Below are 14,864 nucleotides of genomic sequence, written 5' to 3'. Positions count from 1 at the left end.
TCATAAACAATCAAAGTCCTCGTGCTGCAGGAATTGGGAGGTTTGGTGAAGGTGCGCCGCTGTCGTGCAGTGAGGGGTTTCCGTCTTTAATAAACTACGACAATGTGTGTTCTTTGAACGGTAGGAATGATTAATAAATCCATATGAAACAGTCCCTTAAAAGTCACGTCTTGCTTTCAGTTTCAGGCTTAGGCTCGTTTTGCACTCACACAAGCGTGCCGCGCCAAAGCCCAAGTGAACCGTGCTAAGGCACACCCCTTCCAACCGGGCCAGGGCCAGCCAAGTGGACCGTGCCTAAGCTGATTCAGAGCACTTACACTTCTCAAACGATCCGTGAAACGGGCCTGGGCACGGTTCGGATAACATAGTGTGAGAAGGCCCTTAGTCTCCTATCCACAGATTCAAAATTGTTGGCTAAAGTTTTGGCCTTAAGATTGGAACAGAGTATAGGAGATTTTATAAGTTATGATCAATCAGGTTTCCTTAAGGAAAGATATGCCGCTGATAATATATGTAGGCTTCTTCATATTGTTCAACAAGCTGAGTTATATATAGCTTCCTCTGCAATCCTTTCATTGGATGCAGAGAAAGCATTTAACAGAATCGAGTGGCCTTTTCTTTGGTCAGTACTGAAGCATTTTGGGTTTAAATCATTTTTATAAGGAGCTTTTAAAACTATTTATGCTAAATGTTCAGCCAGTATGTTCACAGGATCCATACATCTCCCCTTCCTTTCACCTTGGCAGAGGTACCCGTCAAGGCTGTCCCGTCACTTTTCCTCTTTAATTTATCATTAGAACCTTTGGCCCAATTAATTAGACAATGCCCTACAAATGCTCAAATAAGGTATATGAATACACTTCATAAAATTTCACTTTAAGCTAATAATATTTTACTATATATCAAATACCACAAAATCTGTTCAAGAATGCTGAAAAAAAAATATAGATGCCTTCAGTAGGTTATCTTGTTAAAAAATTAACTGGAACAAATCTATACTTATGCCACTTAACTTATCTGCAAAATCAGAGATTTAGACCTTACCAACTACACTGAAAAAAGTGTTGCATGCAGAACTGTTGCAAACAATTTGTTTGTGTTGAATTTAAACAAACAAATTAAGTTTAGTAATGTTCAACTTAGTTTTTTTGTTTAAATTCAGCCCAAATAAATTGTTTACCACCTCTTAACATAAAGAAATTGAGTAAATCCAAGGAATCATCTTTGAATAATTTTTTTCAGTGTATGATTTTCCCCTCATTATCTAACATTTCCAAATGGAACTATCACTCTCCTTTTTTTTTTTATTAAAAGTGACCTTCGGTGTTGGTCTCCACTTTGTTAGGTACTTCAAGGAAGAATAGCCATTATTAAAATTAATATTCTTCCTAGGCTATGTTTTTTACTTTCAGTTTTACCATTGGCATCACCTACTGGCTATTTTAAAAAAATCAATACAGCAATATAAAAATTCTTGTGGAATAATAAACTCTTTCTCTTAAACCTATGCATAGACTAAAACTTCATGGTGGCTTATCCTTGCCAGAGTTTTCATCATATTATTTAGCATACCAAATGAAACCACTTAGGACTTGGCAACAGCAGACAGCAGCAGGCTAGGCGACATCTAATGTATATATCTATGGTTCTGCACACACAGGTGACGTGATGCACACTGCCGTGTGTTTAAAAAGAGCTTGAGGGCTGCCAATTCCTTATGGGCAGATCTGTTGTCCTCTTGTGTAAGCCAAGTAGGAAAGAAAAAAGTAAACATGATAGGTTGTTTGCATATGATGACGTGAGAAATTCAGAAGGAGGGCAGGAAGTGATTTTTTTTACGCAAGAATCGCTATCAGAACATCAAAAATTGTTTAAATCAGCCAAAATGAGAAATGCTGAACAGCTTTTGAAGGGATCTAAAAGTTTGTGTTCATAAAGAGGAACATTTTAAGAAACATTTTCTTAATACATCCATGCGTACAAACTTCATTTGAGAGCACTAATAAAGAGATATTATATGTATTTATTCCATCGGAGTTAAGTAAACAACTGAGATGTGCAGCAGCATTGGATGTTTGTGGCTGGTACATCAACAACCCTTGCGTGCAAAACTAGAATATTGCTATTTTGGCGCACTAGTGTTTACACCTCCACTAGCATAAAAACTAAAAAACTAACAAAAAATTAATAACGATAAAACTATAATAATCAATCATATTAATGCAGGGTAACTGTTTGTATGCTTTCATTTGTTTTTCTGTTTTAATTTATAAGGGAGTCTAGAAGATAACATTGTTCACCTGAAATAAAAAAAAATGTTATAGTAAACACTTTGTTTTTGAACCACACTATAGCAAAGTGTGTAATGTATAGTACAACTCTTTGTTAATGAATGCCACAACATGCTGTTGTATAGTAAACTGATAAACTGTAATAGATACTGAAGTGTAAACTGAGTTGTATTGTGATTGAATAATTGAATATTAAATAATTATTTATTACTACAGTTTTGTTGTATCACAGAAACCATGTAATTTCTATAACAGTTTCATTCAAGCAATTAACTATAGTATGGTTTAAAAACACTTTAGTTTTTACTATAGTGTTTTTCGTGCAAGTAAATTACAGTATTTATTGCTTCAATGGCCGGAAAATATATTTTAGTTCAGTAGAAAACGTTGTTCTCTTCATGATATTTCTATTTATTATTTATAAAAATATGGACTTTCCTGCATGTCTCAAGAGTTTATTTTTGCTTCCTGCTCTCCATCTTTATTTCATGTGTCACCAAAATTCCATGATTGCACCCAATCGCGCACCCAAACTTCTGCTGATATAAATATTTAATCTTTTTGGCAAGCATTCACTTTAACAAGTCAATAACAGATCATTAATATCAAATCAAAGAACATTTCACTCAGCTCATACCAGAGTGCTAAAAACATAATGCTTCTGAATGTACAAGAATTTCTACAACTAAAAATCTTACTAGAGCGTGAGCTGGCTGCTTACAATTTGTAAAGGTAAAAATTAAAATAAGTACTGTTCAATAACACTGTTTTTACTAATATGGTTTAAAAGGGCTGGGCGATTAATTGAAAATTAATAGTAATCGACGTTCAGAACCTATATTTGATCTAATTTAGCCGCTAGACAACAGCTTAACTTTTCAGTTAGACTTAAAAATTTTTTTTTTGTAATCTTCAGTTACAAAGAGACCTTTTTCTTTATGGGAGGGTTCTTATGACCAAAGCAGAAGGTTTATCTCGTTTGGTATACCCTTCACTTTCTCTTTCTGTTGGTGTCCCTAATGCTAAAGAAGTTAACTAAATATTAATAAACTTTATTTGAAAGAATAAATTCCATAAAATTAAAAAAAAAAAACTGTTATAACAAATGGTCTGAAAGAGTGGACTTAAGATTTTAGACTTTAGGACAAAGTAAACATTTTTAGAATAAATTGGATTAAAAGATGCTTGAAAGACCCCAACTCTATATGGTTTATTCCAAATTATATTTTTACAAAAATTGGAGACCTTATTTTTATTTTAAAATGTAATTATGTACCTAATAATTTGCCAATTGCACTGTCAAAATTTCACCAGCAGGTTCTTATTTCCTGGAAATTGTGTTATTCCCACAATTTTTCACCATATAAATGCATTTTATGGAACAACTCTGATATTAGAATTAGAAATAAATAAGGGCTGCAACAACGAATCGAATAAAATCGATTACTAAAAGCGTTGGCAACGAATTTCATAATCGATTTGTTGTGTGGCACGACACAGAGATGTTTCATTATTTAAAAAAACTTGAGTTGAATCTGCCTCTCTCATGCACTGATGCCAGCAGAATTTGGCACCTCATAGACAGGAGAGAAAAAAAAAAAAAAAAACGAGCAAAGTTAATGTTAGAGGAAAGATACATGGCAAAGGCAGAGAAATCTCTGCGATCCTAGTTATTCAAGGTGTGGGAGCATTTCACACTAAATAAACAAAAGCAGCATGACATGAGAAATTCAAACTGAGCTTTGGTGCGTTGGCTGGCGCTTAGCCATAGAAAGACGCGTCATATTATCACAATTATGCAGTGTTTTTAACCACCCAATGCTTATTTTATGTTTTAGAGATACAAATACATACAAGTACTAGTAAAACCAACCCAGGCTCTTTGTAAAAACGTAGTCCCGTGGATATTTCTGGAGACCATGAAATACATCCCAGGAGATACGTATTTTTGCAGTTTTTGTTTTCGCGAATCTACTACAGGCAGCTGTGTATTTTTTCGCATCTCAAATGTCTGTCACGAGTGCCGTTCGTGCCCGTGATGTTCTCGTGTAAACCTACCAGAGGTTGCTGTCTAACGACCGTCTGTCTGACTGGCTAAATAGCCGCATTTTCACTGTTGGGCCAGTGCGAGCCAGGGCTTTAATCAGGCCGCACCGGGCCAATCGCTCGTGAGGTTGAGCAGTGAGGCCGAAATCATGTCGCGTTTCCACTGTCGGGCTAGTAGCTCGCAGCGCGTCACACAAACCCCAGCCCCAGAACGTCCCCCGAATCAAAATGTCACACAACCTGGCCACTTCAGGGGGAATCAGGCAGATAAAGCACACCATCACATCATCACTAAACCATTCAAATAAAGACAACCAAAACAAAATAATGCCCCCTTACTGTTCAGCATTACATGTCTATACACATTGTTTTTAGAAAATATCTAAAATCTTTTTTTGTTTCAGATAGGCCTTTGTAAAATAAAAGTTTAATGTCGCTTTAAAATGGTTTGATTTATGTAGGCTACTTTATATACCTAAACTGGTTCAGCTTTTGTTGGTTTTATATTGGTTTATTTATTTAATGCGATTTTATTATATCTGATATTTGTAATTATTTAAATTATTTCAATATAGCTTAGGCTATTTTATGAAGATATGACACTATTGTTTTGAGCCTACAAAAGTGCACATGAAATTTGTAACGTTTCATGTCTTTCTGTTGTATTCATATTGTGTATTATCTCCAAAATAAATTACAAAAAGAAAAAAGCCACGCGGCAACAACAGAGCTGTGAAGGGAGCTGCACTTTCCCTCTGTCTCACACACACGTACAGGCATCTAAATGCGCACAAACACACCTTTTAAACTTGACAAAAACTGTTCAAAACCTTTACTGTCTGCTGTGTCTTTAATATGGTGTAAATGGTGACGAAGCAAAGAAAAGTCACTTATAAATTAAAACTTTATTATTTTATGCAACAGCCCTACATTTAAAAGAGAAACATAAGGGCGATGATACGCAAAAAGACCCCAGCCTATAAGGCTAGATGTTTTCTTTCCCTTATTTATTTATTTGTTTGTTTGGCGCATACTTGTGTGCGATTGGAAAACTGCGTCCCCACTCTGCCTCTCCTTTCACTCCGCCCTGAAGCGGAGATATAGATAATATCAGATAAACGTAGTGAAAGTAACAATAAAGTCCAATTTATTCTTCTCCCACCTGACCAGCCACTTGCTTGCATGCATTTTGGGGTGGTGTCGTGGCTGCGGTGTTCCACGTGACAAACATGACGCATCGCCACGCAAACATTAAGGGTAAACATTCTCAAATAATGAGCGCCAAACAAAACTCACTCTCTGGGCCAGAAAGAATATTTAAAACTCACCAGTGAAAGGGTTAATAACAGTAGTAAAGCAGCAGCAGTATAGTTACTTTGCACTTTTTTACTCAGTTACTTGCCTTTTTTGGATCATTCTTTTCCAAAAAAAAAGAAGCTTTTCTTACTTAAGAATTTCGCTCGTTTCCAGTCCAAATACCTAATATATTCATATTCTTATATATTCACAAACAAGAATTCTCGAATTCGCAGCCTTTAGTTTCAAATTTTGAACCCCACTCAATTTCACATGACCCCACTCTGTTAGTCACACTTCGCAGCCACATCTAAATTCTAGTCAAGAACCCATTCTTAGGCCTTACTTTGCACTACATTGACAATGATTGGAAGCTGCGCTGAGATGCCTTGAGATGGCATATTTTCCATTAAAATATTTGTTTATAAAAGATGCAAGAAATGCACAGTTTAAAATATTATTTACAGGATATACAAGAGTTATTTTATTTAGAAGAGATACTGCTTATTTTCTACCTTTAATATGAAACTGAAACTCTAAAAACTATTTATTTTGTTTCCAAAATTGCAGGTTATTTATTTTCAGTTTTTATAATAAAACTGACTGTTAATTTTAGGTAATGTGTGTTTTAAATTCAGCTGTTCAATGTTGATGTTTAATAAATAATCGTAGGGAGTAGATATTAATTGAATTGAAAAATAGAAAAAATATTATATTTTGATTTTAGGCCAAATCACCCAGACCTATGGTTTATTCATATAATAAGACTCTCCATTTATAAAACTGGTAATCTTGAACCTTCAACCTTCATTAAAATATCAATTGTTTAAAAAAAGTTAGATTATTAAATAAAAGGTGTAAATATATACACAACTACTGTACATTTGTCTCCTTTTGACACATATTTTTAAATATGTGGCTAAGAAATCATTATTTTATTTTTGGGTGGGCCAGAGAAAAATTTGGCAGGACAAGTAAAAATCTTTTTCACTGGCCACAGCAGGCTAGTAGAAAACATCTTTAAATGTTGAGCCCTGTTGAGTAATTCTTATTCTCATTAAAACTCAAATGTGCATCGTGTTGTAGGGTTGTCACGATACCATCAATTCAGACCACGATACTATACCAGCTGAAGCATCAAGATAGCAAAGTAGTATCGCAATACTGTATTAATTCATAACTCAAATTTATTAAATAAAGTAAATTGTCAGAAATACTATATTTAATATGTCATAATACTTATATTCAATTCCCTTATTATTGAAAAAGTCATTTTGTACAGACTTTCTCTACATTTTTTGTATTTACTGTGACTCTATTGTTGTAATTGCAATAATAATAACAATAATAATAATAATAAAAAAATGTATTTATTAATAATTGATCACGCCATATGATCTGTCATGACTGCAGCAAACTATGATCTGTATGCAGACAGTTATAATGAAAGTAAAATAAAGTGGTCTATTGATTATTTGCTGGCACAAATGTTTGAGCATTTTAGTGATTTTTCCACATGCAACATATTGTAGAACCATTAATGACGATACTACCATATACAAACTACAGTGGTACCACCAGTATTTTGGAGCCGTAGTATAACGATGCTACTAAAGTACCGGTAAACCCTATCATCTTGTGAAAATTACCTCAGATTTTTGTAATAATAAAAATTTATTTTAATACAACCATAAAAAACGGCTAAAGGATTTTCAATACACTGTACTGTAAGCACAATCAGTGCTTTGGCGTGTTTGTGAGAGAGAAAAAAAAACATTTGCAACTCCAAAAAACCACAAAAACCTTCTCAGACTTCAAATATACTGGTCACTAACAGAAACTTTAGTCATGGGTGCTGTTGTTTTGCTTCAGTAATACCTTCAGAGAACATGATCCATACATAAGCAGAGAGATTAGCATGTCGTAGGCAGAACTGGAATAGACGTTTTTCCAGGCTGAGACTGATTAAAGATCTTGATGTCTTCAACTGGAGATTCCAGATAAACTGCCATTAAAAACATGTAATAAAAAAACATGTTACTCAGAAATAGATATGGGACAGTAATCGTATAATGTGGTTTGGAAAAGTCAAGGTTTTTATTACCAGCCCATGCCAATAGAATATCTCATCTTGTATCTACTACTACAAAGTACAATCCCAAGGTACGTTTTAAATTTAATCCACAGTATCTGTACCATAAATTTGCCACAATTTTTGACTCCTCGCTCAGAATATTAAGTTAGAATGGTATTTTCTGAGAAAATCAATGATCTTCATTTCCTTGTGAAATTCTAAAAAGCTTAAAGATATCAAATATTTTTAAAAAGCAATGCGTTTACAAACATTTGTTTGGATAATGTAAGTTACTGTTACGTTAAACTGCAGTAAGGTGAATCAAAATAGCTTATAAGTTAGACAAAAATCATTTTTATAAACAGGAACAAAAAACGTAGCACATAGCACATCACTCAGAAAAAAAACACAGACAAGCATTGATTGTGAACATAGGATATTTCAACGAAACACAAAGTACTAACGTTAACAGTTAACTTGACTAACGTTAGCGACAAAATCGAGTGTGCAACTTACAAAACGGCAAAGCCTTTCCCATTTCAACGCCGTGGAGCGTCTCTGGCGAGGAGTTCATCACTAAATGTTAGAAAGAAACAGACCAACAAAACAGTGAACCGAGAGCGATTCACAAATATCCTTCAACGTGAGCTCAATGACAGGTAACGTTAACTTTAATGTTATTTGCGAACCGTGTCTCGTAGCGTTAACATTAGCCTATAACCTAGCCGGTGCAATATGTTTTTATTATGTTCATTTCAAGTCGATTTGAAACATCTTCTTATATTTTTAAACAGGTTAGAATTGAAGTCATAAAGTACAGTTAAACGTGTTAAAATAACAGCTTTTCATTTACCTTGATATATTAGCTAAAGTTACTGTCTGTGGCCTGGGCACTTAACTTACAGGGCGACAAGTAACCTTACTAAAAACGTACGTTATAAGTTAGGAAGTGGTAAAGTGATAATAAAAATGTAAAACGTTACACATCTAAGTTCCCAGATAGCAGGCAGTAATCGGCCCGAGCTCGGCTGCCCCCCGGCGCCTCCGGCTCCGACTCGGCATCGGCGAGTGTTATCCGGGCCGAGTGCGGCCCGCAGCTCGCTCGCGCACATGCGGTTGTGATGCGGCTGTAAAGCACTGGCCCGATTCCGGTCAACCATATCCTGGCCGCTTCTGGCAAGGACTCGGCTGATGGCAACCGATTAAGTTCTTATTTTATCTAGTAATCTGTTAGCTCCACGTTTAATGATAATTTGGGAAAATATTCATGGTACGATAGCAAAAAAAAAAAAAAAAAAAAAGAATATTTAGTGTGGATGGAAAACGACAAATAAAACCTGTGAAACGTCGAATATAACGTACTTACCTTCAGATTACTCTCTTCTGCCCATTTGTGTCCGTTATTTAATTCAAATAATGAGCACGCGCACGTCGCCAGATGTAGCTGACTGATTCCAGCCCAAAAAGTATAGCGCCCAAAACCCGCCAAAATGCACAAATGCCCGGCCAGTCTTCTGTAATCAAGATGTAGCAGGAATTACAATGAATGTGAGTGAAAGAGAGCACTGTACAATGATTGTGCTTCATATATATATATATATATATATATATATATATATATATATATATATATATTAATTATTATATATATATATATATATATATATATATATATATATATATATATATATATATATATAATTTTTTTATTTTTGTTTATTTTTTTTAATGGAAACAAGATTTGTTGAAACACATTTCTAAACATAATGGTTTTAATAATTCATTTCTAATAAATGATTTTAAAAAAATCTTTTCCATGATGACAGTACATAATATTTTGCTAGATATTTTTCACTTAAAGGCGATGATACTGCTGTGCGCATGTTGATTTAATTACATATTATTATAATTTATTCATCATAAGAACGTCTGGTGATGGGTATTAAAATCTTATTTTTGCTCGCAGATTATTGACGTACTTACCATCAGAGTCAATGGGAAAAAAGACAGATATTCTATTAATAAGCATTAAGATTTTTTTTAAAAGCATTAAATTTTATTTATTGCTTGCTACCTCGTTTTTATTTACAAAGCTTTTGGTTTTCAACCAAAAAAAAAAAACTGTTGAGTTAAATTATAGTCAGAATTGAACAGTACCACTAGAGGGAGACAAAATGTTTACTTTGCCAAAATAACAGCACAACCTAATAGGTCTGGTCCTATTGTCTGGTCAAGCAATGTAATGAATGACTGCCAGTTGTATCATTTTCTCACTACTCACAAATTGCCACAGTTTATATAGCCGATGTTATGCTTTTAATAATTTTGTCATTAATGTGTCTACAGTTTCTCGTACAGCCAACATATCCCTTTAAAGAAAAATGTTTTGCAGTGCCAAAGATGACAGTTGTGTCACAGCAAGAATCTTTGTGAAATCCAAATCATGAGGAGAATCGCCGTAGGACTACATGCTCTTGCAATTCTGTTTGTTGTAAAGAAGAAAAACAAGGAACAATCTGTGTCTGTGAGCCGTTTTAGTCCATGCAAATCAACACAGCCCCAGCCAAAATATTGTGAGGCAGCAACAGAGGAGGTCTTTTTGTTTTTAATGGAATTTCAAACAAAGTGGCCAATTACAGTAGAGAACAGTAACCTAGCAACTAACAATCAGTCATTCTCATTATAAAATGTCTACAACCAAATATCACATTGTACATGTTCATGCATTAACAACGCATTTGTTTATTAACAAATTCATTCATTAATTGCTTTTCCTTCAGCTTAATTCCTTTATTAATCAGGGGTTGCCACAGTGGAATGAACTGCCAACTTATCCAGCATCTGTTTTACACAGAGGATTCCCTTCCAGCTGCAACCCAGTACTGGACACACACACACACACACACACACACACACGCACACACACACACACACACACACACACACACACACACACACACACACACTACAGCTGCTCAACCTGTGGTCTGTGTGAGTCCTAATGCCCAGTAAAAGTGAAGGGGATGCTACACTGTCAGTGAGTGCTGTCTTTTGGATCAGATGTTAAAACTGAGGTCCTGACTCTCTGTGGTCCTAAAAAATACCATGGCATTTCTCATAAAGAGTCGGGGTGTAACCTCGGTGTCCTGGCCAAATTCACTTAATCAGCCCTTACTTATCTTGGCCTCCCAATCATCCCTATCGACTGAATTGGCTGTATCATTGTCTAGTCTAGTGTGTGGTAAGTGGTGGTGCCATGTCCTCTGGCTGCCGTTGCATCATCCAAGTGGATGCTGCACAATGGTGGTGTGGAGAGACCCAACCCCCTCATGATTTATTATGACAGTGCAGGAGATTGTGGGACAGTAGATTTTCATAGCTTCTTTTCGAATAGTTTTGTGAAGTGCAGCCAGCCATAGTTTGTTTGACAGTATGATTGTAACGTTGGGGAGAGTGACACTAACAACAGAAGGTAAGATCCAATATGCAGGTTTATTCAATGTCGTCAAGCAAGCAGTGGTCAAATCAGGTGTTAACAGGTATATGCAGGCAGTCCAGAATCGTAGTCATATTAACAGGCAACAGGTCAAGGCAGGCGGCTAAACAGGAGAACAGTGAATACAAGGCTAAGGTCTAACTCGGCGAAACAAGACAGGGAAACGCGTTGTAATGTCACTTGAAAGCAAACAAGATGGGTGAAAGAGAGGCTTATGAATGCTGTGATATCAGTCTGTGACAAGGTTCAGCTGGTGATTGCAATCAGGATAGATGAATGACCAGGCGTGCGTGTTTGGAAGAAGTGCATGTATGAATATGTAGTCCTGGGAAATGCGGAAGTGAAGTTCAAGTATAGTGGAAACCAGCAATCTCCGGAGAACGATCGCTGGTTATCGTAACAATGATCAACAGCAGATTAAAAACAGCACAGCATTTTAAAGGAATGTTTCCAGACTTGCCTTTCCCATCATGTCTAAATAAATGGTTTAATAACTGAATAAATGTTGTGAACACAGCTCATGATTTGTATTCTTGCAGCAGTTGAAGAACAGAGCTGAGCCCAAATAATCCCCCTGCTACCCTTTGGAAGGATGGGTCAGCAAATTTGATCCCCCAAAGATAACAGCTAGCTTGATGTAAAGTGTCATATACATCTGTGGGGACAGAGCACAAGAAAGATGCACTCACAGAAACTGGGTAGTAAGACTGAATCCATTCATTTAAGTATTTGTTCTCAATGCATTTGTTATTAAAGGCGTCTAGAAGTCTCACCCAGTGGAAAACAGCAGAGTTTACTATTCACAACTGTAGCCGGTTGTAAACATACATAAAAAGAAATTGGATAGACATCTAACAATAGTCAATCAACTAGACCGGTATGAATGGCTCATATAGACATTGATGACAGTCTAATCTGTAAACTTGAAGCCAAAACCAGACGTGAAAGCATATGTTTCAAGCATACAACGTACATAGAAGAACACATTGTCTTGTTCAGATAATAATCCCTGTTACATAATATTAAAGTGCACGGAGTGAGCGTTTTTGATTTCCTGATAGAGTAATCCTTTGTGAAAGTTAAAATTAAAATCATTGTAATAACTTACGGTCATCTTCATTGAGAGGAACAGATTACAGCAATGTAATCCCTCCCTGATGACCCAAGGTCAAGCCTGCTCTTCAGAAAAACTCGAAAGCTAGTTCATTTCACTATCGCAGAACTAAATGTGGAAGATTAAACCCGTGATCAAGGCCACAACCTTTATGACAATCTTGCAATAAAAATCTAAATTTCCTCATTTGTTTGGTAATCCACTGTGGTCTGAGGAAAGAATATAGTCTCTTTATCCTTATGAACCAGATTGGATTTGTCACTTGATGATCTGAACTTACAGCAGCCCTTTAATCATCTATCATTAGTCTTTTAAAAGCCTGTCTTGGATCGTGTGACCACCACAATCAGTTTGTTTAACAAACAGATGAAACTTCTTGCTGTACCCCATCAAATCTCATCTTGCTGCTCTGAACCTGAGAATGGCACTAAAGGGCAGCTTTGCTTCAGTTCCTGATACTCTGTAATTTGTAGAGTGGCTCTGGATTGCTTTTCAATCTTTACACGTCATGATGGGCTGTAGAAGGATGGAGGTGGGGGGTCGAGGAGATGGTTTAAGGAGCACAGGCTGCATTAGCAGGCTTGACAAATCCATTTCTGTCTAACTGAGCAGCAGAGATAGATTAAATCTGATCACAGGGGCCAGCGATGCAGAATTAGAAAAGCTGCATTCATAACAAAGGGTCACAGACTGTTAAGAGTGAATGTGATGGCATGACTATGTCCAGCTCGTGTGTTCCACTGACAAATGACAAAATATCACTTTAAAGTCTTTAATCAAGAATACACCGTAAAAAGTGCTCCATACAAATCCCCCATGACATCCCAACACAAATCAATTAAGTTAACTTAACTGTTTTAACCAATTTAAATGAACTGAACATAAAAATAAGGTGCAGTTCAGTTAAAACAAGCAGAAAAATCTTTTTTAGAATGTTCAATTAATCCAGTGAGTTCAACATGGGAGTTGAACACAAATTTATACTGTAAGAACTGAGATCAGACAGTGAATACATTTTTTATTACTTTTACTCATTTAGCAGATACTTTTATCCAAAGTATTTTATTATTACAAGTAAAGATAAAAGATGCACTTCCAATCATCAGAGAGAAGCATGCCTGTGTTTTCATTATTATTATTTAAAAAGGATAGTATATGTTAGAAAAATTCTGCAAATAAATTACCAAACAGTTTAGCCAATTAAAATGAACAGCTATTTTAAAGAAATTGAATCAAGTTATCAAATATCAATAACTTTATTTATTTATTTTTTATATAGCACATATACAGGAATAAAAGAGACAAGCATAAGAAAATAAAAACAAATAATACAAGTGATTAATAACAGATAAAAATCTTTTAAAACAACTTATAAAAGAGTGAAAAAAGACACAAAAGACATAATAGTGTGATATGCTGGATGAAGCACAGTGCTTATTCAGTAAAGGCACAGCTAAACAGATGTGTTTTGATTTGAATTTGTCTAATTCACATCAAATCATTTATGCACATCAGATCATTTATGAAAGCTAATTCAAGCAGCAGGGGGCATAGTAGCTGAAGGCCCTCTTTGAATTTCTAGTTTATTTGATTTGAGATCTGAGATCTAAGTGACCTGTAACTGAGCCAGTGTAAAGCCAGTGTAAAGACCTGAGGTCTTTTCTTTTCTTCACTGTATAATTGAGACATTCTGATTAAAGAGCTGATTAAATGAATCTTGTTTGATTGAAAATGAAATTGTTTGATTACAAGGCTAGGTAGGGCTGTAACCTTTAGTTGGCATTTCTGTGTGGAGTTTGCATGTTCTCCCCGTGTTTGAGTGGGTTTCCTCCAGGTGCTCCGGTTTCCCTCACAAGTCCAAAGACATGTGCTATTGGTGAACTGGGTAAGCTAAATTGTCTGTACTATGTGTGTGAATGAGTGTGTTTGGATATTTTCCAGTGATGCGTTGCAGCTGGAAGGGCATCCGCTGCAAAAAAAAACAAAAACATATGTTGAATAAGTTGGCAGTTCATTCTGCTGTGGCGACCTCAAATTAATAAAGAGAATAAGCCGAAAAGAAAATTAATGAATGAATAAATGCTTGATTACATTAAATAACAGATGTACCATTTAAAAATGCACAGATCTATAATGAAAGCATTCTAATGCTTTCCTTACTTTTTATGCACATTTAAGACAAAGTTTGTCGTGTTTAAAAGAAAACCAACCAAGATTGACATGCTTAGATTATTATTATTATTATTACTTTTTTGTGTATATGACTGTTGAAACATGCACCCAAAACCCTTTCGCTCCACTTCAAATCACATGCACACAGTCCATTTGGGAAAGAGAATCTATTTATTTCTATAGAGCGCGTCTGATAGTCACAGTTAATATGCATGTCCCAGGCTGCATTTTATTAAACATAAACAATAATATTTTAAACAATGCTATTTTTCTCCTTATTTTTAAGTTTATCTAAGCTTGTTTGTGAGAGACTCTTTGATTTGTGAAACAGGCAGCCATCCATCTGTTTACAACTAGATCACAATGCAATATGTG

At 35.4% G+C, this 14,864-nt stretch overlaps 1 protein-coding gene across 1 annotated transcript in view; it reads right to left on the bottom strand.

Annotated features, from left to right (window-relative positions):
- Positions 1 to 9,290, bottom strand: part of LOC110438663 (serine/threonine-protein kinase pim-2) — a 32,049-nt gene extending 22,759 nt beyond the window's left edge. The window contains exons 1-2 of the mRNA XM_087253764.1: positions 9,074 to 9,290; positions 7,512 to 7,638 (exon numbers count right to left, since the gene is read on the bottom strand). The gene's annotated coding sequence lies outside the window, so the exon portion shown is untranslated. The remainder of the gene's footprint in view (positions 1 to 7,511; positions 7,639 to 9,073) is intronic.
- Positions 9,291 to 14,864: the final 5,574 nt, after the last annotated feature.

The sequence above is a fragment of the Danio rerio genome, chromosome 5 (assembly GCF_052040795.2).
Source record: "Danio rerio strain M-AB ecotype USA chromosome 5, GRCz13ab, whole genome shotgun sequence".
In the NCBI taxonomy this organism is placed as follows: Eukaryota; Metazoa; Chordata; class Actinopteri; order Cypriniformes; family Danionidae; genus Danio; species Danio rerio.
The sequence above is the reverse complement of the archived record's forward strand: the minus strand, read 5'-3'. Positions and strand labels throughout refer to the sequence as shown.